This window comes from Acomys russatus, chromosome 19 (genome assembly GCF_903995435.1).
Source record: "Acomys russatus chromosome 19, mAcoRus1.1, whole genome shotgun sequence".
In the NCBI taxonomy this organism is placed as follows: domain Eukaryota; kingdom Metazoa; phylum Chordata; class Mammalia; order Rodentia; family Muridae; genus Acomys; species Acomys russatus.
Window position 1 is genome coordinate 17,937,581 of NC_067155.1, and position 14,192 is coordinate 17,951,772.

A 14,192-nucleotide genomic window follows, 5' to 3' on the forward strand; every position below is an offset into this window, starting at 1 on the left:
GCACTGACATGGAGGGTTCTCATGCCCTTCAACCCAGCTCTTCTTCTCTGGAACAGGCCTGGCCCTGCGCTCTAAGACTCCCCCTCTCTACTATGAGGTAAAGCCCTCCCAGCCTTCCTCTTCAGTCCTTGAAGTCGGTTCAGCCCCCAGACTCCAAGGTGGGGGCCCTTGATTTTTAAAACAGCAGATTGTCATATAAGAGCCAACGGAGTGCCAAACTGAAGGGAACAGAGACAGGTTAAAAAGCAAAGACATTCAAACAAACAGACAGGGCCCACACTCTCCCTCAGCAGGACTGCACAGCGGGTCTAGTTGTGTCTCGGCTGGCTTGCTTGTAGACACTTCTGAGGCCTTTCTCAAGTGTCTGGAGCTTCAAGCATCCACCACATCTCCCCATCTCCCCCTCAGCAACCAGTACCCTCAGCTGCACTCCCCAGGGCCGCCCAAGAACCAAGAACTCTACAGCAGCCCTGTTCTGTGTAGAACCCGCAGGCCCAAGCTTCAGGGTGTGATCCCCACTACCCTGGCCTTCCACAGCTCTGCTGAGGACAGCTTTGTGGGGCTAGGTTGCCTTGAAGGACCCTGTTGGATCTCTCTTTTTTGGGGGGGGGGAATGGGGGGCGGGTTCGAGATAGGGCTTCTCTGCATCACCCTGGCTATCCGCGAACACCCTGCCTGCCTCTGCCTTCCAAGTGCTGGGATTAAAGGCATGCACCACCAGGCCCCGCTGCTGTGAGATCTCCAGAGAAACACACTAGCACAGCTGTCAATCCTTTTGGATGGAAGCAGTGGGCAAAGGATGAAAGCGAACTTCGCCCCAAGTTACGCAGACCTCCTACCAACCATTTTAGAGAGGGTATAGAAGTGACCTCCTTGCTTAAAGTCTCCAAGGACTTCCAGTTGCATTTAAATAAATCCAAATTTACCTAGACTCAAAGTGCCTTGCATGACTGCTACCGCCTCTCCACCTCAGGACACATGGAGTTCATTCCTGCTCAGTGGACTCCCCTTCCCTCCCCTGCTGGCTCTCAGGTTACCTGAGTCTCAGCACAGTGTCCCTGACGCTCTCCCATGCTCACTCAATTCTACGAGTGCTCTCATTTCTTTATAGCATGTTCATTTTTCTTCTCACCAAAATGCAGTCAATCTGAGACTAAAACAGTACTTTACTCATTTAAAAAATTATTAGAGTGAGCCAGGCAGTGGTGGCGCACGCCTTTTATCCCAGCACTAAGGGGCAGAGGCAGGTGGATCGCTGTGAGTTTGAAGCCAGCCTGGTCTACATATCAAGTTGTAGAGCACCCAAGATTACATAGTAAAGGTTTGTCTCAGAGCAAAATGAGACAAAACCCACAACAATGGGGTGGGGTGGGGTCAAGGCAATTAGAGGCAAGGTCGTTAAAGACAAATGCAAAAGCCTGCCTTGTCATGTTCTGCCTCATTTCTTTGAACTGTGTACATGAGTTGTGTTTGCTTGTGTTCAAGCACTTGTGCACATGCACACGCTGCAGCCATGTGCATGTACCAGAGGTGGCCAAAGGCTTCAGATCTGCTGAAGCTGGAGCCTTGAGCCATCTGAGGCAGGAACTGGGAATAGAACTCAGGTCTTCTCAAGCTGTAGTATGCACTTTTTTTTTTTAATTTTATGCACATTGGTGTTTTGCCTGAATGTATGTCTGTGTGAGGGTGTCAGATCTTGGAGTTACAGACAGTTGTGAGCTGCCATGTGGGTGCTGGGAATTGAAGTCCTTTGGAAGAGCAGGCAGTGCTGTTAACCACTGAGCATCTCTCCAGCCACATAGAATGCATTCTTAACCACTGAGCTATCTCTCCAAACCAAGACAAAAGATTGGCCCGAACTCAACAATTTTCCTTGCCTTAGACTCCTAAATGCTGACAACTGGTTCAATGGGCTTCTCCAGCGACAGGGCATGACTAATAAACTGAGGCAGATGCAAAGCAAGGGGAGGTAAGCACACATCCAGTGAGGAGGCTAAGGCAGGAAGGAGAACTGAGCTCTAGTCAGCGTGCACACAGAGTGAGGCGCTGTAAAAGACAGCTTTACAGAACTACAAGTGTCTCACACCTAGACAGACGGACTCTAGGCTGTTAGGAGAGGAGGTTACTCTGGAGAGACAAGGCAATTATTAATACTTTAAATGTATACCTTTCACTAGATACAAGTGAATACACACTAGTTTTTGTCATTAAAAAAGGGGGGGGGGGGAGTTGGAGAGATGGCTCAGAGGTTAAGAGCACTGATTGCTCTTCCAGAGGTCCTGAGTTCAATTCCCAGCAACCACGTGGTGGCTCACAGCCATCTATAATATGATCTGGTGCCCTCTTCAGCCATGCCGGCAGAACAATGAATACATAATAATAAATAAATCTTTTAAAAAAAGAAAACCAAGCCGGATGTGGTGGCGCACACCTTTAATCCCAGCACTCAGGAGGCAGAGGCAGGCGGATCTCTTAGTTTGAGACCAGCTTGGTGTACAAAGAGAGTCCAGGACAGCCAAGGATACACAGAGAAACGCTGTCTCGGAAAAACAAACAAACAAACAAACAAACAAACAAACAAACCAAAACCAAAATAAAACAAAACCAAATGAATGAATGAATGAATGAATTTCAGCCTTTAATTCCAGAGGCAGAGGCAGGTGGATCTCAGAGTTCGAGGCCAGCTTGGTCTACAAAGTTCCAGGACAGCCAAGGCTACACAGAGAACATCTATCTTGAAAAAACCAAAACCAAAAGCAAAAAGCAAAGCAAAACAATGGAATTGAGGCTGTTTTCTCTGTCTGCACAGTGAGAGAGCACTGTGTGGCTCTGGGGCGGCGGGGGAGGGAACAGCTCTGTCCTGAAGAGCAGCACTTGCCTCCTGCTCCAGCATTTTGCGGCTTTAGGTCCCAGGGAGGCGGCAGCTGCTCCCAACATAACAAGAACTTTCTGTGTTGGAAGTGGTCAAGCCGAGGCGGGTGGACACCCTGGGCGTGGGCGTAGTTCCCCCACTAGGGGACAGCTCGAGTGACAGCAGACCATGCTACTATCTTGAGGAAACATCTGTGATGGGAGGTTGGCTATGGCAAAAGGACTACAGCAAAAAGATGACCAAATTCTCAGGCACAATCGGCGCACATTTCCACCTGTTACTGGGCTGTTACTTTTCCTAAGCAACAGCACTATATTCCCCAACAAGCTGCTGACTGAACATCAACCAGCTTACAGCAAGGCTCTGGGACAGAGGGAGGTCTCAAATGTGACGCTGACCAGGCTAGCCTTTCAACAGAGCTGGCCACCAGGGACAATAAGCCGCAAAGCACACAGCCTGTTTAAAGGCAGAACACACTATCCTGCCCTAATCAACTGTTGCCATGTGGGAACAGACTCGTATTAGGTCTTCAGGTTTTTTTTTTTATTAGAAGAGGAAATCTGGCTTTGTAAAAAATATTCCCTATTTTTGTTTTTTTTTGTTTTTTTTTGTTTTTTTTGGTTTTTTTTGGTTTTTCGAGACAGGGTTTCTCTGTGTAGCCTTGGCTACTCACTTTGTAGACCAGGCTGGCCTTGAACTCACAGCGATCCACCTGCTTCTGCCTCCCGAGTGCTGGGATTAAAGGCATGCGCCACCACGCCCGGCTCAATATTCCCTATTTTTAAATGTTGGAAAGTAATTCACACTAAAACAGCAACTGTGAACTACTACACAGAACAACAACCAAACCCCAAGACATTGTGGCTGTGGTCCTTTAAACAAACTGGAAATAGACCAGCAGCCAACTAAAAGCCCCTCCCTGGGGCCTCTCTGGTTGTGTCCTCAGCCACCCAGGTATTTACAGTGGTGGAGCAGGGCTCTGATGGCCTGCAGTTGACACTAGGGCTTTCAAAAATCCAACCGTAAGACTCAACTGTGGAAAAACTATCCCTTAGCTAAACCCAAAGACACGAGTTTGATTCGCCAGAACCCACATGATGGAAACAACTGCAAGTTGTCTTTCTGACCTACACACACACACACACACCACACACACACCACCCAAACACACACCACACAGACACCACACACACACACCACACACACACACACACACCACACACACACACACACACCACACACACACACCACACACACACCACACACACACACACACACACACACACACACACACACACACACGGCACACATGCTTGCACACACACAAGTAAAATGTACCAAAAAAGGTTTGTTTAAAAGAGCTCTGTGAATTGAGACCAGCCTGATCTATGTAGCAAGTTATAGGTTAGCTAGAGTACATAGTAAGATTCTGTCTCAAAAATTAGATGAAATTAAAATAAATAAACGGTCGCTAATGGGGTTGGAGAGATGGCTCAGTGGTTAAGAACGTGGCTTCTCACGTGTGGTTCCCATCACCCGCAGGCAGCTCACAGCCATCTGTAATTCTACTCCAGGGAATCCAATGCCCTCTTCTGTTCTCTGCAAATGCTGGTGCATGTGCTGCACACACACAGGCAGGAGAAACACTCTTGCACATAAGTCTTTAGGAAAAAAAAAAAAAAAAAAGACAAGAGGACGGCCATGAGTTTATAGCCAGCTTAGGCTACCCCGCAAGTCTGAAGCCAGCCAGGATTAACTAGCAAGAGCCTATCTCAAAACAAGCTAAAAGTAGTGGTCTCAGGCAGAGAGATGGCTCAGCAGGCAAAGCACTTGCCACAGAAGGAGAGAGAGACAGACAGACAGACACGGGGGGGGGGGGGGGGGGGGGGGGGGCGCAAAAAGAAAAAACTGATCTGTCTTCAGGACAAAGGGGTACTTACTGAGTGCTGGGTGTAGACGGCCACTTTCCAGGCAAGGGCAGAGGCTTTTTGTTTGCAGTGAGACAGCACCAGTACCAACTGGCCCACGGCATATTACGGAAGTACTGTCTCACTGTGACGGGCTCATCTGCCCGCAGCCATGCTATCCTCTGGTCCTGACAGTGAGTCCCCTTCAACAAGCACTGTCATTCTTGCTGGTCAGCGGATATGGATTAAGTGTGAACGGGCAGAGCTCTCTTGGAACTTTCAGTGTAACCAGGGAGGGAAGGAGCTCCACTCTTCAGCTCTTACCCTGTGGCTGCCCTGCTTCTGAGTGAAGCCAACAGAGGTGGAGCATGCTCAAGAGGTGAGGGCAGGGGAAGACCTACGCCTGAAGCCTCCTCACTAGGCTAGACTTTTCAGTTCAGCAGGCCTATAAATATACTCCGTAGACCTGTTTGAACTGGATTGTCACTACTTAAACCTTAAAAAGTCTTGGCTACTTAAATACAAAACGGTGTTCACTGCAGCTCTGGTCTTTGCCCTCTTTGCTTCTGAGGAAAGCCAGGAGAGGGCCTACTGTACAGCGAGCCTCCAGACACCCAGCAACACTGCTGGCCGGTTTAGAATGTGGAACTTTCTTGGGAAGTACCTACCAACCCGAGGTGGAAAAGGGAAGCAGACAACAGCGGAGCGGCGCTGGGGATGCTTCTCACCAGGCTTCTTCCTGGCCCCAGTGAGAAAGGATCCACACACAAGACACGTGCTCAGTCAGCTCTCTTCCTTTACAAGCAGGACTGGGCCGTCAGGTGACCTGGCTCAAATCCGAGCTCTCCACTGACAGCTGCTACTACGACTTCAGCTTTTCCTCAGTGAAGCTACATGAAGACTGAGACGAGGCCGTGTGGGCAGACAGCGGCATCACACTGTCCCTCAGTTCCTCACAGGTGCTTCACCTGATCCCAGACACCTATCTGCTGTTGGTTTGAGACAGGGCCTCTGGAGCCCAGGCTGGCCTTGAACTTGAGAACGCCCTCCTTCGTCCTCTCAAGTGCTTGGGAGCTGTTATTAAAATATATGTGAGTCTTGAGGGGAGGAGGGTATAACTTAACAGCAGTGTGCTTGCCTAGTATGTGAAAGTCTGGGATTGAATCCCTATCGACACGCACACAAACCTAACACATACACGGCACATACGTACATAAGACATGAAGAGTCTCCCTTTACAGGTGGAAAAATTAGTTAGACAGACGGGCAGTCACTACCTGTGACTGTAGGACCTACAAAGCCCACGCGCCACGCGTTCGGAAGCTGGGCTTACGGGACAGCCGTTAGCAGGTCTGGCCTGCCAGCCTCCCCTGCCTGCCTAGCTCTTCTGCAACTCTGACCGCGGCCTTTGGGGACACACACCTTATAAACAAAGCAACAAGCTAGTTAGCAAAAGTAAAATAACCTAAAGTCTTTTTTGTAACAACTATTGTTTACAGAAACTTCTAAAATACATATGTACACCCAAAAAAGTATACTGCAGCCTCAGCAAAAACCAGCCTTCTCTGTTAATGACCTGCCCTGGGGAAACAGAGTAGACAAGCCAAGCAGGGCCACGGCAGCTGAGCACATCATGGGGACTCTGGGAACCCTGGAGGAAAAGGAAGTCACTCTTCCTCTTCCTATCCCAAAATCCCTTCACTCTCTGCCTCTCACACCATGTTCCCTACTCCCTTGTCCTCCTATAAAATAAATCGTCACCTCTGTGGACATCTCAGACTCTTCTGTCAGCTTTGTTTCTTTCTGAGGATGCAGTGTTTCCCCCCAGAGCCAGGATCTTGCTGTGTAGCCGAGCGGCGGGATGACAGGCGAGTGCCCCGTAATCACGGTTTCCAGGGAGGGGGGAGAGGTGGAACGCACAGGGTCTTGCTCTGTGGCCAGTGCTGCCCCTGAACTCGTAATGAGGAACCTGCAGCCTCTTCCTCCCAAGCTCTGCAGTGCTAGGACTCCAGGCATTAACCACTGTATCAACCTGGTTTTTTGTTTTGTTTTAGAGAAAAAGGAAGGGCACAGCAGGCAGAGCAGTAACAGAATTACCTGCCTGGTTCTTTTTCCCCCTTAAAGATTTAGCTTAAGCCAGGTGGTAGTGGCGCACGCCTTTAATCCCAGCACTCGGGAGGCAGAGGCAGGCAGATCGCTGTGAGTTCAAGGCCAGCCTGGTCTACAAAGTGAGTCCAGGATGGCCAAGGCTACACAGAGAGACCCTGTCTCAAAAAACCAAAACCAAAAACCAAAATACACACACATACACACACAAAAAAAGATTTAGTTTATTTTCATTTTATGTGTATGGATGTTTTGCCTGCATGTATGTGTACCACATGTGTGCAATACCTGAAAAGGCCAGAAGAGGGTGTCAGATTCTCTAGGACCAGAATTAGAGATGATTTTGACTGGTCGTGTGGGTACTGGGAACGGAACCCAGGTCCTGTGATCTAACTGCTGAGCCTCTCTCTGGCCCCTAGTTCTTTTTTCTTTTCTTTTCTTTTTTTTTTTTTTTTTTTTTTTTTTGGTTTTTTGAGACAGGGTTTCTCTGTGTAGCCTTGGCCATCCTGGACTCACTTTGTAGACCAGGCTGGCCTCGAACTCACAGTGATCCGCCTGCCTCTGCCTCCCGAGTGCTGGGATTAAAGGCGTGCGCCACCACGCCCGGCTTAGTTCTTTTTTCTTACTGGCAGCTACACGCGTCCTTATCTGTGTCAGCAGGTTAAGAAGCTACCAGGCCTGATAACCTGAGTTTAATCCCTGAAACCCACTCAGTGGGAAAAACCAGTCCCACAGGTTGTCCTCTGACTCCCACACGTGGGCCACATTGTGTGCCCAGATGTCCCCAACTCTCTTCCCTCAGACTTCAGATCAGACCTAGCCCCAGTTTTCCTCAAAAGGCCGCGGCTCTTCCTCTCTCACTGCCTAGACTGTAAGGTATGAAGGCAGGGAGAGCGGTGGTTACGATCCACTGCTACAGCACAGCATCTGGCAAAGAGTGGGCTCTCAACAAACAGCTATGGTCCACGTCCCCACTGTCCCCGCTGCCAGAAGCCCTTCCCCTCATGCGGGAATGCTGGGTTTGGAATGCCTCGCCCCCTGGGCTTCCCACGACTGGTGTCACTCACCTTTCCTGCTTACCAGGCTCAGGTGTTGTCACCTCGTCAGCAGGCCATTTCTTTCATAACACGTATCACACTCATTTCTTTTTAAAATAGCATGTGTGAGCACACATGCGCTACAGCTGCATGCGAAGGGTCAGAAGGCACGCCTGTGGTGTCAGCGCTCTCCTTCCACCCTGACATGGCTCTGAGAATCAAACTTGACAGCCAGGGCCTTTACCTGATGGGCCATCTCACTGGGGCTCACATTTCTTTTAATGTAGTATCTTCTCCCCTCTCAGAATGTGAACGTGTGAGCTTCAGGCCTTCACTAGTTTATCCTCAGCTCTATCTCCAATACCCCCAAACCTCTCCCTCCATGGACTACTCAGTGAACACCTGCAGGGGGGGACATTTAAGATGTGCAGAGTTCAGCCAGAACTACAGCAGAAACCCTGTCTTGAAAAAACAAAAACAAAAAACAAAGCAAAACCACGGCTCTAGCTCACCTCACTGGGCAGTCAGTGGTACTTGTACACCTTTAGTCCCAGCACTCAGGAGCAGAGGCAGGAGGATCGCTGTGAGTTCGAGGCCAGCCTGGTCTACAAAGTGAGTTCCAGGACAGTCAGAGCTATTCAGAGAAACCTTGTCTACAGCAAAACAAAAGAAGCCAGATGTGGTGGTGCACATCTGTTACCCCAGCGCTCGGGAGGCAGAGGCAGGAGGATCTCTGTGAGTTCGAGGCCAGCCTGGTCTACAGAGCGAGTGCAGGACAGCCAAGGCTACACAGAGAGACCCTGTCTCGAAACAACAAACAACAACAACAACAAAAAAACCAAAACCACACCACCTTACATAGCTCATATACTGTTTTATGACCTGACTTCAACCACAATTTGACAAACTTACACTAAAAAAAAAAAAAAGAAAAAAACAACTCTCTAAAGTTCTAGGCCCTACAAGTTCAAAGACAAGATGAAGGGTCTGAATCGCAGGACTATTGAATTCTATGTGCTAAGACCAGCAAGCCAGGCCACTCACCTCCTCCCTGCCTCACCTAGTCAGTAGGGTCACTCAGGCCACTTGGGCATGGAATTACTGGGCTGGAGATGGGAAGGAGGACGAGGAATCAGCACTCACAGAGTTCATGGGATGGAATCACAGTCCCTTTTGACTCAGCAAGTAAAGAGACCCAGTTACAGAGTACAGAACCCCAAATATGTCCAAGTAGCTTCTACCATCAACTCTCTCACACCTACTAGGGAGAGAAATTGGAACTCCTAAGAGCTGACCCGCCATTGCAGCTGCTGAAGAGATAGAGTGTAAACTAGGGTTGCTGAGGGCAGTATCTGTCACAAGCAGAAACTTGTTAAGGCGGGGGCTCTGGAGAGATGGCTCAGTGGTTAAGAGCACTGACTGCTCTTCCAGAGGTCCTGAGTTCAATTCCCAGCAACCACATGGCGGCTCACAGCCATCTGTAATGAGATCTGGCGCCCTCTTCTAGCCTGCAGGTGTACATGCAGACAGAGCACTGTGTACATAATAAATAAATAAAGCTTTTAAAAAAGAAAAAAAAAAATCTGTTAAAGAAGAAGCTACTTTAATCCCAGCACTCGGGAGGCAGAGGCAGGCGGATCACTGTGAGTTCCAGGCCAGCCTGGTCTACAAAGTGAGTCCAGGATGGCCAAGGCTACACAGAGAAACCCTGTCTCGAAAAATCAAAAAAGAAAAAAAGAAGAAGCTACTAACTCAGTGAAGAAATGTAAAGGTTGGAACTATTATCGCACCTCTGGATACAGTTATAAGCAGTCTGGACTTTTCAGTAACATGAGCCAATTAGCTCTCACCCCACTCTCCTGCACACCTCCCATCCCTGTTGGCTCACAATCCCCTCTGAAATTACATTTGTGGTACAATTCTACCACCATTTACGGCCTTGGCTCACATCAACTACTTTCTCCTCACGCCACTCTGTGTGTGCAAGGTACTGTTCTAAGTACTTTACATGCATTAACTTAGTCCAAGAAGTAAGAGATCTTTGCCTTTTTTTTTTTCCAGGTGTGGAAACAAAGGGCTGCACCCAACCCTGTCTGAACAGAAAATCCAACTCTCTGACCCAAGGCACTATCACTTTGGGGCGGGCAGGGCCCACAGACTGTCTATCAGTCCCGCTTGCCCTTCACTTCCTCATATGTAAAATGAAGATGATCGTGGTTTTTCCACCTCAGGTCCCTGTGGCTGTGAGACGACACAGATGCCCACAGACAACACCTAGCAAACAGCAAGCATTCATAAGCAGCAATCCCTGTCAGAGCTGTGGCTCACTGCAGTACAGCTGGGAGTATATGCAAATGAGATGCTTCCTTCCTTTAACCCTGCCCATAGGCATCAGACACTGTGTAAGAGATGAACAAGTTTTCTGGAGGCTTCGCATGTAGCTCAGCCTTTGCACACTTGTTTCAGCACAGTAAAAATAAGAACACACAGTGTTTAAATTGTGTCCCCTCACTGTGGTCCTGATTCCCACCTTTTCCATGAAGTCTTCTCAAGTGCCTGCATGCCCAACGCACGTCCTCTGACCCTCCTGCCCTTTGTGGTGCACCTGCCCAAGCCCTCAACTGACCCTGCAGACAGTGCTCATCTCGGGGTCTCTATCTCCTCTTGGCCCTACAGAGACATGGACTCTCTTGGGAGAAGCTGAAAGGACTATGGAGATCTCAGACTTAGAGGCTGAGAAACTAGCCACGGTGGGGTGAGGTGAGACACCAGAACAAGATACAGGACAGCTCAGAATCAGTGCCAAGTAAAGTTCCACGAACAGAAGTAGTGGGGCAAGAGGACAGACAAGGAGTCCGGAGAGCAATGGCGGGGGGAGGGGCAGGGAAGGTGTGCCAGGCATGATTGGTGGTGGGATCTGAGAAGCTCAGAGCTGCCCGTTCTCCAATATGCCCATAAACCCGCGAGGGGCACCTGGCGCATCCTGATAGCCCCTGCTCTTCCAGCTTCCTGCCCAGTGAAGCTAAGTGGGCAAGTGCACCAAAAACTATGAACAGGAGCGTGAGCGACGCTCTATGGCGTGCACGGCGAGCCGTGGCGGCTAGGACACAGATGGAAGACCTGAAGATGCCCACGCGCAGAGAGAGCTCCGATGAGAGGGACGTGTGTGGTCACGGGAGCAGCAATCTAAAGCAAAAGAGCCAAGGCTCTGGGGTGGCCAGAGGAGCAGGAGAGAGTGCTGAGGACGAGCTGAATGGGAACTGTCCAAGGCAGAACCTGAAGCAACTACTCAGAGGGTGGGGTAACCTTGTGGAGAAGCCAAGATCCTTCCAAAGTGGGTGAGAAGTCTTTCTGGAGGATGGACTTCACACAGTGGACTCTCAGGAAAATGGGGGTGCACAGCAGGGCTTAGAGGCACATCTTTAGGGTTCTTTCAGGAGGACTTTTGTTTGTTTGTTTTTCAAGACAGGGTTTCTCTGTGTAGCCCTGGCTGTCCTAGATTCGCTTTGTAGACCAGGCTGGCCTCGAACCCACAGAGATCCACCTGCCTCTGCCTCCCGAGTGCTGGGATTACAGGCGTGCGCCACCATACCCGACCAAGAGGACTTTTTACATTTTACAGAGAAAAGGGAGATCCTCTCAGAAGCAGTGGTTCTCAAACTGGAGCGTACATGGGATTTACCCGGAGAGTTTGTTAAAAACTCAGATTGTTGCTGGGGGCTGGAGAGATGGCTCAGTGGTTAAGAGCACTGCCTGCTCTTCCAGAGGTCCTGAGTTCAATTCCCAGCAACCACATGGTGGCTCACAACCATCTATAATAGAGATCTGATGCCTTCTTCTGCAGATAAAGCACTCATAAACAATTAAAAAAAAAAAAAAAACTCAGATTGCTGGGCTCCAAGGCTTTCTGATTCAATAAGTTTGAGTAAGACCCAAGAATTAGCATTTTCCAACCAATGGTGCTGTACGTCTAACCATACTTTGAGAGCCACTTATAGAAGGAAAGGAAACTCTTCAATAAGGGGGGTCTTCAAAAATGAAAGCAAAGAAAGTAAAACAGAGCCTTCAAGAAGTTTCCACGTGGTGTAAAGGATCCTTCTATCTCTGAAAGGAGAGACCCATGAGAGTCAGGCCTAAAAATAAAGGAAGGAAGGAAGGAAAGAAGAAAGGAAGGTCGGTCGGTGTATCTAAGAGAAGAGTCTCCAAGCACTGGGATTTCCCGAAGTAGAGGAATTCGGGAAGGGAAAGTCTAAAGAAACAGTGGGAGAAGTAGCTGAAAATCTAGAAGGATCTATGATTTTAAAGGATTGGGAGTGGGGAGGAGTAAGACAAAGTAAGAACAGGTTCATTCTAACTGGATAAAGCTGACAGGTCCTAAAGCAGTGCTGGCGATTACTGACTCCAGGCTAGGGAGGAAATCCTCTAAACAAATGTCTTGGGGAGTGGTCTTCTGAGAAAAGTCCTGACACAAGGATCTTTAAGAGGCGGAGGGAGGTGATGAGAAACCCCAAGAAAAGTAAAAAACAAAACAAAAACATGGGGGTGGTGGTTGGGATTTCTATGGAAAACCTTGTAGCATCAGAGTAGGTTTTTCCACAAAGAATTCTGGGTATTTTTCTGTATTGAAGGAAGACTAGGTGTCTGTGTAAGGCTTTCTAAAGATGGTTCTAGAGAATTGGGGGGCAGGGGAGGTTGCTCTGAGGAAAAGCTAGCTAGAAAAGTCTTTTAGTAAGAAAGTATTTGAAATAGCTCAAAAGGGGCTGGAGAGATGGCTCAGTGGTTAAGAGCACTGCCTGCTCTTCCGAAGGACCCGGGTTCAATTCCCAGCACCCACATGGCAACTCACAACTGTCTGTAACTCCAAGATCTGACACCCTCACACCAATGTACATAGATTAAAGTTAAATAAAATATATTTAAAAAAAAAAAAAAAAAAAAAGAAATAGCTCAAAAGGTCCTAGGGATGTCAGAATCTGTAAGAAGTGTCTTCAGGGCCATTTCAGGGTTCCTGGGGGTCTTTGACTGGCGATCCTGAGAGGTGCTATCTCAGAGGGGCATTTCAGGGTTGTGAAGGAAGAGCTTCAGAAAGTTTATTATCTAAGGCTACAACTTTCAGGTTATGGGAGAAGGGTTCTAGAGAAGAGAGACTATGAAGGAACTTTCTGGGAGTCCATACACAATATTTAAAACATGTAGTGTGTTATCAGAAAGGCTTTGGGATACAGAAGAGGAGATTTTTAGAAGAGGTTTTTAAACATGTAAGTGGAGTTCTCTGGAGACTCTCAGGACTAGTAAGTGTGGGGGGGGGGGCTCAGGACAAAATGGCTAGGGTACATGAGAGCTGATCTCTAGAGCACTGCAAGGCGGGGAGGATTTGTGGAACATGAGATCTCTGGGACAGATTTTAGAAATCTCTACAAGGGCCCAAGAGGTATGACTGGAGGATGGGAGACGGAATCAATGAGCGAAGGGGGTCCTCGGGGTGAGTATTGGTATCTAAGAGCGAGCACTTCACTTCAGTAGTATGTGTAAAAGATTGTTCTGGGATATGCAACCTCTTCAAGGAAGATGCAGGGTTCACCAAGGGGCATCCTGGAGGCTTTTGGGGGTGGGGATTAAGAGTCCAAAAATCGCTAAGAATTTTGGATTGGGGAAAGGCGGGAGGATAAATTCTTGGGCTATGTGAAGAAGATAGCTTGAATGTGTGATGCAAATGGGGTTGGGCCTCAGAAGCCGAGGGAGTGTCTGGGGGCGGTTTGGGGGCTTCAGGGAGGTTCCTGAGGGAGATGTCTGAGACTATACATATATACACAAACACACACATATACATATGTATGCACATGTATATGTGTGTGTGTGTATATACACACATATTTAATCATATATAAGCCAGGAAGAAACGTGTTGCGATACAGGAGGAAGGTTGGGGGGCGGGGGGGCGGGAACTGTGGACCAACGGGCGGGGATCCATGGTGAAGGTCCCCAGAGGAGGCAGTTGAAAGCGGAGGGTGGTCTCCGGGGAGGCCGGTGGAGCCGTGCGGGAGGTTCAGCAGATGCGTGCCGGGTGAGCGCACAGGTCCCCGGGCCCGGCCCCTCGGCTATCCCCTAGGGCGGGCGTGAGGGCTTGGGAGGGAAGCTGAGGAAGGGGCCCGGGTGGGGAGAAGCCGGCCCCTAAGGGGTCCTCCGGGGTCCTCCGGCCTCCCGCGGCCCGAGCCCACCGCCCGCGCGCAGCCCGCGGCGCGGGGTCCCGGAGGGGGCGGGGCCGCCCGC

The 14,192-nt window shown here is 49.3% G+C and overlaps 1 protein-coding gene across 1 annotated transcript in view; it reads right to left on the reverse strand.

Annotated features, from left to right (window-relative positions):
* Positions 1 to 14,192, reverse strand: part of Samd4b (sterile alpha motif domain containing 4B) — a 38,637-nt gene that overhangs the window by 24,319 nt on the left and 126 nt on the right. The window lies entirely within an intron of this gene.